Genomic DNA, 11,512 nt, shown 5'->3' with positions numbered 1-11,512 from the left:
TAAGCTTCTTGTGATGGACTGTATATTTTATGTATGGTGTTTTCAATTGTCTTTCACTCACCACAGTGAACCTATATTCATATAGGATTTGTTGCTACTAATTTATTCTTCTATAACATTATAAAAGTTGTTTAAGATACTAAAAACACACGAAGCCCAAAATCTATAATTTATTTCACAACTTGTCATTGAGTTATGCCAGTTTTTGGGAGTTCCAACCTTCATCAGTAACCTTTGACAAGAGCACATTGAAAAAGAAAGAGACTAGGCATTTTGTAATGGTGAATATCATTGTTTCAATAAATATCAAATCATTTTATATGTGTGCATTTTTTGAATACGGTAAACTTGACAATAACATGCAATTAATTAGGATTTAAGCCATCGGAATATTTTGCAGTCGCCTACGGTACTCACTAAACCCAACTAAACTTACTTGATGTCTTGTCATTGTAAAAAAAAATCTATAGCTTTCAAGCAGATTTAATTTAACGCGAAATGTTTTCAGGAACGAGAAGAAAATATTAAAAAAACAAATCTGTGGTTTGTTTCTAAATGTTCTAAACTTTCCATTATATTCGACTGTTTACTTCTACGCGTAATATGTTTTATAGAGTAACCACAAATTACTGATTAAACCACTTTATTTGTTTTACATCAACGTAAATGACTTACAATCTATTCTATCCAGTTTTATTTAAACGTTAGCTGTAATTATTTTATTATCTAAGTATTAAATATAAATTGATCTCAATCAAGAATATTATTATGAAAAGTCACGATATCTAGCCTGACAAATCTGATGATGACGCCATTTTACAATGTTTTTTTTTAATGATTTATAGAGATCGACAAAATGAAATGTTAAAAATATGTTAATGAATATTAATCAAGTTGAAACTGATTAGATATATTAAATGGATTTTTCTGATCAATAATAAAGAAACTTGAAATGAAAAAAGTTGTATTTGTTTGTTTTTAAGTACGAAACAACACGTTGGCCTGCCTGCACTGTGCCCACCAAGTGTATTGAACCCGAAATTGTAGTATTATAAATCATCAAGCACACATAGACACCAGAAGAAACAAAAGGAAATACTTGTAACAGTGTCTCATCAAAGTTTAGGAAATTTCACAATTTAAAAAAATGAAAGAAATACTAAATAAATTATATGATGTTTTTAAGCTGAAGCTAGATACTATCTAGTAAGTTTATACTAAGTTTCGTACAATATGGTTGAGTATTTCTACTGTGAGAAGGCAAAAATTAAGATATATCGGTGACACCCCTCTCGTACAGAAAAAGGTAAGCAATAAATCAATAACATTGAAGTATTTCAAGATGAACTGAGCCAACAGATAAATAACGTATGTACCACAACAATAGGAGGTATGAGGTAAATGTATACACAGTTTGATAAGTTCATTTTGACCAAAATGAGACTAGAAACCACTTATTTAATTCAGAAAAAAAGAAAACATTTCATTAACAAAATAAAATGAAGAAAGGGTTGTTAGGACAAAAAACCCTCCCTGCAAGGTATTTAATTGTAAGCTCCATGCAATACAAATAAATTTGGTATGAATGTGGGAAACTATTCTTACCTATTTAGAAATATAACCTTTTTCATTTACATGCTTTTTATGTAGTTATTAAAGTGTGTCAAGTTATTTTCAATCGGTTATGTTACAAATTCTTTGACATATTTTTGCAAAGTTAACCTTTTTCCAACATCTTTTTGATGGAGAGAGTGGCCAATCCTATGACTTGTTCCTGAGATATAGCTAATCTTGATAAGCATTAATTAATTTCAATTTTGAAAAAAAATTGTTTCAGATGACGCATCGGTCATTATATCTGTAAGTAGCACACATAGGGATATTCTGCTTCTAAATCATTTTTGTAAATAAATTACAGTGTTCTAAGAGCATTAAACGTTTCTAAAACAACTGTGGGTAAACTTTAAATTTCAGCCACTAACTTAATTCCACCAGCATCTGAATTAGCTCCTTCAGCTGTGAATAGTGCTACAGCTAAGTTCATCCACGATTATACTAGTTCATTATGTTCTACATTTTGAATTGCTTTAATGTCCCACGAGAATTCAAAAAATGACAAGTAATTATGGAAGAGCTTAAATGTATTTCTAATTTCATTAAATCACAATTCACTACATATAAAAGAAACTCATATTTGAACCACTGTTTATCAGCAGCAATGATTGGTTCACCCCCAGTTTTGTAATTGGCAAGAAGCTTTTTTTATTTGATAATTCTTTTGTCAGTCTTTCATTGGTTGTCATGGCATCTTCAAACCATTTTCTCTATATTAAAGAAGAGTTTGCTGTACGCCAATAACTAAATTACTTTACTTCTGTCAAAATACCTTCATCTGATAACTTACTACTTTTACTATTTCAATTTTAAGTTTCCACCCTTTTGTTGGAAAGAAGTTTGAGAGTTACATTGACAAAGGACTTCAAAATAGTTTATCTACTACTTAATTCTTCAAAAACAGCAAACGTTTATTAAAGAAAATTAAATAACGTTTTTGACTAGTTGTAAGAATTTTCAGCATCATACAGTAGAAGGCCCAAAGAATGAAAGCCATCAAGAATGAAAAATGTCATTTTTGTTAAAGTGTGCAACATAAATTGCACACTCTTGTGTTGGCTTTTCATATTTGCACTACTATCATACTCCAACCTTAGCAATCTTCAAACACCGTTCCCATCTTAGTAAGGTTTTCAAGAATTACCTTTGACAGAGAAGAACCCGTGGCCTCTTTGCATTAATAAAGTAAGTTATTATTTTTTCAATATTTAAATCCATTCTTTGAATATTTACAATTCTAAAACTACTAACTACTCCCCTTGACGATTTACGTCAAGGACACAGTCTGCCATTGTAGAAGAATACAACTTATGACTAAGTTTTAGAACAAATGTATTAATGTTTTTTTTAGAGCTTATTGTGGACTTCAGTGTTCGAATAATGCTTCTTTATTGTATATGAACTTACAAATGTATTCATTCATTATAAGATCAAATTTTGTAATCAGTTCTTCTTCAGCTAAAACATTTTGATTTCCAGATTAATTTATCAATAGTTCCAAGAAAAGCTTGATTCTTTTCAGCAAAATAGATAATTGTTATAATTATCCTATTTAATACACTTGTAAATGCTGCTATTCAACTTCAGTTAAAGTCTGAACTGTAATAACTACTGCACAAGGCATTGCATACGTATACTCCTTTCCTCATGATATTCCAGATCACCATGAATAAAAACCTCCATTATTAAGCTTGTTGTAAAACAACTTGAACGAAAAAACAGATCACTGCAACTAACGCAGAAGAGTACACCAACCATAGATATGGCACTTTTCCATATTGTTCATTTCCTGAAAATAATTATCCTCAAAAATTCAAGACGATTTTCATTAGGTGGAAATATAATGCCTTTGAAAATTTGGACCATGTGTTATTAATGTAACTTAATCAGTTGTGTATATTTTTGGCCATAAACCAATAGACAAAATGCAGAGTTCCTGTATATTTTTAGGCTCCCTCTGATTGATTTTTCTCTTTGCACTACACCAAATTTGTCTTTTTTTTTTAGGCCTTTACTAATTTTGTAGATAATGATTAGTCTAAAGAATTAAGCCCTTCAGAAAGCCTTAAAGACAACTACTTAAGAAAAAGAGAATTGACAATACGAAGAATTCAAACCATAACTTGACGAGGAAGAATAAAACAAAGGTTAGATTAATGAATGCTTAAAATTAATTAATAGCCGTTCCGCGTACCCTGGGTTTCCACAACTAAGGAACGACTGTACTCGTTATTTCGAGATGGTTCTCGAATTTGCATCATTTGTAGATTGTGTGGCGTAATAACTCGTACATTATAATATAGTTTGCACTAAGTTAGAATCATCTTGTGCGGGTTGTAAGGCACTTGTGAAAATTATATTATGTAAAACAAAATGGTTATCGCTATCTTATTAATGAAATATACAAGTTTAATATAGAGGATTTAGGCAGTCTTCATAATGAACAAACAAAAGTGAAATGGGCAGTAACTGCCTAGTTCAGCGTGACACTTGTGAAGAAAGTCTTGGAGGACGAAATGCCGTCCTTTCCATCTGTGCTACTTTTTAAAATAGGTTCTTCAAGAATTTCTCCACAAATGTCACGCTAAACTAGGAAGTTACTGCCCATTTCACCTTCGTTTAAGTTTTAATGTTAATAATTCGTTATCAAAATGGTTATTGGCAAATGAATAAAATTAAAATGATTACTTTTTGTTTTACTTAATTTATTGAACAAAATAGGGGTATATCTTTTTTTTGTTCATAAACATTTAAAACCTTTGACAGGGTCGAAATGCCCATTAAGTCCACACATGTGTCTTCGAGTCTTGGGACCCTGGCGGCCGCAGAGATGGTCTGGTTTTACTTGTTAGCTAATATATATATATATAAATAACAAGTCAATTAATGGCGTAGATCAAAATTTATATAACAAGTAAACACTAAAACAATCAGCTGGAATGACAACTAAGTAGTAATTTAACCTACTCGAATGATAACTGACGATTGTAAGTCGACACATGCAATATTTAAAACTACTAGTCTAGCTACTCCCTAGCCTGCTAGTAATTGAGGGATGTAGATAAATACTCAAGTAAACATTGGTGACCAAAAAAAAAGTCAAAAACAGTATTTTTTTCTATTTATTCTTCATAGAAAAACATTGAATATATAGTACATAGAATGTCCTCATAATTAAGAGGAAAATAATTGTCTATTTTGCTAAGGTATCTACATATATTAAAATGAAGAAGAAAAGGTGTACGGAGAAGTAGCCATTATAAGAAACAGGTTTGTTAATTCTTTACTGATCCCCTGATTACGCAGTTTTTGTCTCTCCATTTGAACTTATAAAAATCCTGTGACCACTGAGGAGTCAGCAACTACCTTCCGGAAATGTACAGGCTAAAACAAACCCTGACATGGGTGGAGTTTGAATATTACTCACGAACGTCCTGGGATAAAAACCAATATTTTGCCTTACCAAAACTGTTTCGATTGTGTTCTAAAATAATGCTTAGCTGATAGTAGGGATAGTGACTAAGTTATAATACAAACAAGAGTATGAAAAAGTCAACATTTCGACCTACTTACAATTAAACTAAATATTTTATAGTTAGAAGAACTTGGGGCTATCATCCAGCAGCTGCGAGTCCAGTCAGCATTATCTCACAAAGGAAATCCCGGTGTGACGTAGGTTCCGGGCGTTTTAACTAGCTCTGAGTCTCTTCTCTACAAGCGACCTGTAGGCTGTAGACTATTTTGTTGTGGTGTTCACGTGGTGTCGAACACACTTCGGATCTTACGTCAGCTGTATTAGAGTCGATAATGTGCAACTTTTTTAGATATTCCCAGTTCGTTTGTGTGGTACTTCAGCGTAGATCAAATTGAACCCTAATTTTAATTTTGTGTTCGCAGTACTCTTTAAAAAAATACTTAATTTTGAACTGATTGTCACGTGCGTCGAACCGATCAGACCAGACATATTATTATGGCGCGAGCTATCCGGTACCAACTTACTGCATATCTAATACTGTTGTCATGGTGTGGAGTGTTAGGGTTCAATATTGATACGATTTTTCCCATTTATTTTAAAGGACCATCACAGGGTGCATATTTTGGTTATAATGTCGCCCTTCATAAAAACAGACTAGGGTCACTGTAAGTACACTTATTTTCATATTTTAGTTTTAGCTTTAGAGTATATTTTGTTCCACCTACCTTTTCGCTGCTTTCAGTTTTTTCTTTCCGGTGTTTTTGTGTCTGGTCTATTATATTATTTATTTCAAGAATGTATGTTGATTTTTTTTTTAGTGATAACAATATCATTTGTAGAACACGTGTAAAATAAAGACATCATTGTCTAACAAACCATTGTTTGTTGTATACTAACAATGTATGTAAAGTGTTTGATTCGTATAGAACTTAAAAACGACACAGTTCGTTGCTTTTATTTTTAGCGCACCTGGTCCAATCAGGTAAAACAGTACTAATAACGTGGAAAAAATTCGCTCAGAAGGTACTTATTCAAGAACTTATTCAAGTTATGATGAATTATTCTGTTAGAACATTGACGATTTTAAAACATATTTTCGAAAAATGCACAAACTGTTACTTTTTAAAAGATCATTACTTTAAGGCCAGAAACTTAAAACGACAGATAAGAGCTGAACTTTCAAACTTGTGTCAAAACAAAACACAAGCCATCTTTTCAATGGAAATTAGTGCAAAAAATATTATTTTTGAACTTAGTGCTATTTCTGTCTATTACTTTATTAATGATTCTAAGTATTATGTTTTTCGTTTTCAGAACGTTTTGACTTTTTAATAATACAGATCAGATCTAATCCGATTCATATACCTATTCTAACACATTGTAAGTTTGTTAAAAAGAAAGAAGAAAATACATAGTTTCTGATGCCACATACTTCTCGTTGTAAATAATTAAAACCTGTTACTGTGATCTTCGTTTTGGACGTTGACATTATAATTGCATTCAGAGCATGCCAACATATATATAAAAAATAAGTTCACGTGATCACCGCTTAGCTATGAGTTTATCTTGGTTAGTTATCACTACTTGCAGGTTTTATTCGTGGATTTTCAAAACTTTTTTTTGTTAAGTTACGCATCATTTCCGCGTACAAATTACAGAAGAATATAGAACCAATAACTACAGCATAAAGATTGAGCAAGTATTTGTTTAACTGTACCGTGAAAAGTTTCAGCTTTTTAACATTCAACTGTCTAGGTGTACAGATGATGAGGCACATAAGGGCGAAGCAAAGTGATACTGGCTGTTTAGAATAGAAGGTCTAGGTTTATAGTTAATCTAATATACTCAGACACTGTGTGAGACACACAAGGGTAAAGCAGAGTGATACTGGCTGTTTAGAATAGAAGGTCTAGGTTTATAGTTAATCTAATATACTCAGACACTGTGTGAGACACACAAGGGTAAAGCAGAGTGATACTGGCTGTTTAGAAGGCCTGGGTTTGCAGCTATACGAATACACTAGGACAAAGTGGTACCAGCTATTTAGGCTTAGGTTTATACTTGTTTAGAAAATAGAAAGTACACGTTCCAGTTTTGTTTCATTCATTAAATCAATTTTTTTATACATGAGATCATGACCTTTTATCACATTACAAACCATACAACAAGTAACATATTATAGACTGGCTTGAACTGATTTAATGGTTTTCACTACCCTGTTTATGTATTTTGCTATATCTTTGCATCCCCACAAAATCCATGTTTTTCTTTCGTAAACTTCACAAAAGCTTAGGTAGCAAGGTCACAGGGTAAGGCCGAGAATACCTTAAGGCTGTAGGTTGGTTTGTGAGTAAACGTTTTGGAAGCTAGTTAGATTATTATGTTCTACTTTAAACATTGATTTGGAGTACTTGTTTGAAATATTATATTTTCAGTTAAAGTAGTTTGACCTGAAAACGCTTGAATGATCATAAAACATGAAACCCTAGCGACATCGTATAGTAGACTTCTTTCTTCAGGGGTGAATTTTTGTATTATGAATGTTGCAAAACATATCCTATATTCAATGTTTGAAAAGTTTTCAGACCCAGGAATTAATAATATTATTTTTTAAGAACAAAAATAATGATAGTCTGTAATAAAATTTGACGCTAATCTTTGGAGTCGGGCAAGTTAGTCTTACTCGATATTTTGATTTTCACACACGAAATTAAAAATGTGTAGTTCGAAAGTATAAAGTAGCATCTTTTTTTTTAATGGAAAAATTAAGTTTTTTCCTTATGTTGTTTTCCGCATAACTTTACTCAAGCGAGACATGTATTTTCTGGATAGTTAAATCAGTTTTACAAGCAAGACGTGTAACTTTTGGATGTTAAACCAGTTTTACAAGCAAGACATGTAATTTTTGTATGTTAAACCAGTTTTACTAGTGAGACATGTAATTTCTGGATAGTTAAACCAGTTTTACGCTGTTACTGTGTGTACTGTAAAAGTCACAGTACGATCCATATATTATTGCTTTTCACACCATCAAAATCCAAATCTCAAATAGCCTTGCTGATTGCAATATTTTCCTTTGTGGCGCCCTCCAGTGGCAAAGCGGTTTCGATACCCGTGATGGGCAGAGCACAGATAGCTCATTGTGTATCTTTGTGCTTGATTACAAACAAAAATCCTTTGTGGTTACATTTTAATATTAATGAGTAGTACAGAACTGTAAGTTATGTTTTGCTATTGTATTAGTAAACGTTTCTTTTCAGCGCTATAAATTCGTCAGCTCATATATTTATCATGAGTTTTATATGTTAAAGAATAAAGACTATACTGAACCCGTGCGTACATTTTGTTTTTCACTTAAGTTAAGCATTTAGACGCTACATCAAACTTATCAACACTATATTTCCTGAAGTATCATACACCTTACCCTACCTATAAACATTTGATCTAATTTGAGTAAATGGGTGAGCTATGAATTTGTTGCGTAGGTTGCGTGTAACATAGAAGTGAATTACAGTATAAAACATACTGTGTGTAAGCTTATATCTTGGTTGTGAACTTGTTTGTAGTCAAGATATGTAAATATTGATGTCGTCCTGGATAATAACTGCTGTCACATTTATAGAGGTACTCTTGTCAAGCTTTAAATGTGTATAATTTAAATAGTTCATTGAGTTATAGAAGACACAGTTGAACCGAGATTCCAATCAGTAATTTAACAACATAAATGACGTTTGTCATATTGCTGTTGTTAAGGTGTAATTCTAACTTCTATTTATTTTTTTATTTTTTTTTACGTTTTACAGTCAGGTAATTATTCTTAAATGTCATCACAAGGCCTACCCCGTGGATTTTCTCAAGTCAGTTCACTGTACGTGAGTTAAGTAGATACGATACCAGTATAAATAGGTCTAACCTATATATAGGTTTATATATTATATTATAATAATCAGACACCACGTGACTTCCAGATGTATTTAGAAATATGTTAATCCAGAATAAAACTAAGTTAAGTCATTAAAGGGACAGTCTACAAGGAATTAATTGGGTGAAGAGAAACTACTGGTCTTCACATCAGAATTAGAAGAAAAGATTGTACGTTGTTACATAAAATATACACACTTATCTTTATACCAGAACTATCTCTGTTCATTCTGAAATTGATTTATTCTCACCCACTTGAAATGTCTATTATTATCACACTTAGCTGAATGGTAGACAGAGCTTCTTGTAAGCCCATATGCTGTCACGAAAAATATACAGTGTACGTTGTTGACAAAAACCAAAGTAAGTATCACGTCAACTTAGTTGGTCTGTAAAATAAATTTTTAGAAATAACATTTTGTCTTTATTTCGACAATTTTCGTAAAATGTCACAGTGAGGTGCAAGCAGATCGAGTGTAGATGTTAAACTTAGAAATTTGGCTTTTTTTTTTTTAGGTTTTAGATGACAAAACCACTAAAGTGAATGATGCTATTCAAACATTTGCTCTACCTCCCACTCTTTACCTTATTTGGCAGCAAGTTTTCTTACGAAATCTTTTTAAGTATAATCACCCTTCCACACCCTTATTCCCAATACCTCACCCAATAAGATCTTGTTTGTGGAAGCGATGAGTGGTTAGTGAAAACTGTAGTTGGGTCGTGGTGTATTTCTCGTTAGACTTAACATATACAATATTTGTCGCTTCTTTGTAGCACCAAGAGAGTTGTAACCATACGTTCACGATTCTTGCAGGCTTTGATTCACATGTGCTCCAAAACTTCATATTAGGTTAAAGGTCACATCGTATCGACGACTTATTTTAAAATCCACTTTACAACTTTAAAGTCACATATAAACAGTTAATTCACAGACTTAACTTTTATGACGCGAATATACAAGGGTTTAGTCGTGTAATAAAAACTTACCTGTCTCCCCTCTCTATCATAACAAACCTATAGTAAGGTCGGCAAACGACTGTCATTGAAAGGAATTATGAGCATTCCAAAAATCAGAACGCATTCAAGCTAGAAAGTTGAAAGTCAAGCAGAATAATATAATATAATAATTTACGATATTTATAAAAAGCGACTAATTCTGGAAGAGCAACATCAGCTATTTGTAGTTGTTTTTTACTGTAAATATGCAAAATATTTATTTTCTATGATATATATTACGTGTGGACTTAATAGTAAATGGTTTCATACTCTGAAATTGACAAAAAAAGATAAATATTAACGTTAAATGTTGCCCCCAGTGGCCCAGTGCTAAGCTTGATGGTTTATACGCTAATAATCGAGATTAGATGCCTGTGGTGGGCATAGAGTAGATAACCCATTGTATAGTTTTGTGCGTAAATATAGACATACTAAATTATAAAGTTTGTACTATTAAAGTTTCCGTACTGTACGTGTTATTTAATAAAATGATATAAACATTAAAGAGCGAATGTAAACAAAACTGTAGAATTTAGTTAGTAACGTACAAGATTTGTAAGTACAGGTTCGTGGCCGAGATAGTTTTCTTACTGTACAGTTCATTGGTGTTACTTTAAGAGCATCACATTTAAAGTCAGTTCTAATAAACTGTTATGAATGTAATAATATATTTTATCTATACATATGGAAAATACATTTTACTAATTTTCCTTGAGATTCAAAATGAATTTTTATTTTTTATGTTATATGTATGTAAAAGCAACTGAGTTTTAGGAATATTGTTGAAAGGTGGCTTGTGTGCTTAAATCGGCACCCAAAATTCTTTTTTGAAAAAAAAAAACATATTTATCTTTTTTTTTTATAATTTATGAAAGTAGAAAATCAGAAGCATGCCCTAATCATCCTAATGCATAAAAAAACAACAACAAAAACAACTGTTGTTAAGGTAGCCATTGTAAAAATGTAATGATATTTTCACTTGTTCTAAAAACATCCTGAATCGTTTAGCTATTTTATATAGTGACATTATAATAGCCTGCTATCATTATGATGGGTGTATTATTTTATAATAACTTTTGTTAAGATGTATTTTCTTTGATATTATTGAGACCTGCACTGTAGCTTCAAACGTTTGCTTCCATTGATGTATTTATTGTTAAATGTCGAATGGCTTAGCATCACTCGCGGCTTGAGTGTTGCGTTGTTTACGTTTCGATACTCTGTAGCTAGTTGTGTAAAGTCCATCAAGTTATTCACTTAGACAAGATATATATATTTGTGAGAAGAACATTTTTTTTTCTGCACGCTTCTTGTAACTTTGATTCTGTTAAACGACATCTTTGCTCTACAAGCCAAATTGGTTTCACGATACAGTCTCATTATTTGACACGTTTATCTTTTTACACGTGTCCGTTGTTGACTTAAATTCTTTTTACACGTGCCCGTTGTTGACTTAAATTCTTTTTACACGTGCCCGTTGTTGACTTAAATTCTTTTTACACGTGC

Source organism: Limulus polyphemus, unplaced genomic scaffold (assembly GCF_000517525.1).
Source record: "Limulus polyphemus unplaced genomic scaffold, Limulus_polyphemus-2.1.2 Scaffold930, whole genome shotgun sequence".
Lineage (NCBI taxonomy): Eukaryota > Metazoa > Arthropoda > Merostomata > Xiphosura > Limulidae > Limulus > Limulus polyphemus.
This window is presented reverse-complemented; position numbering follows the sequence as displayed.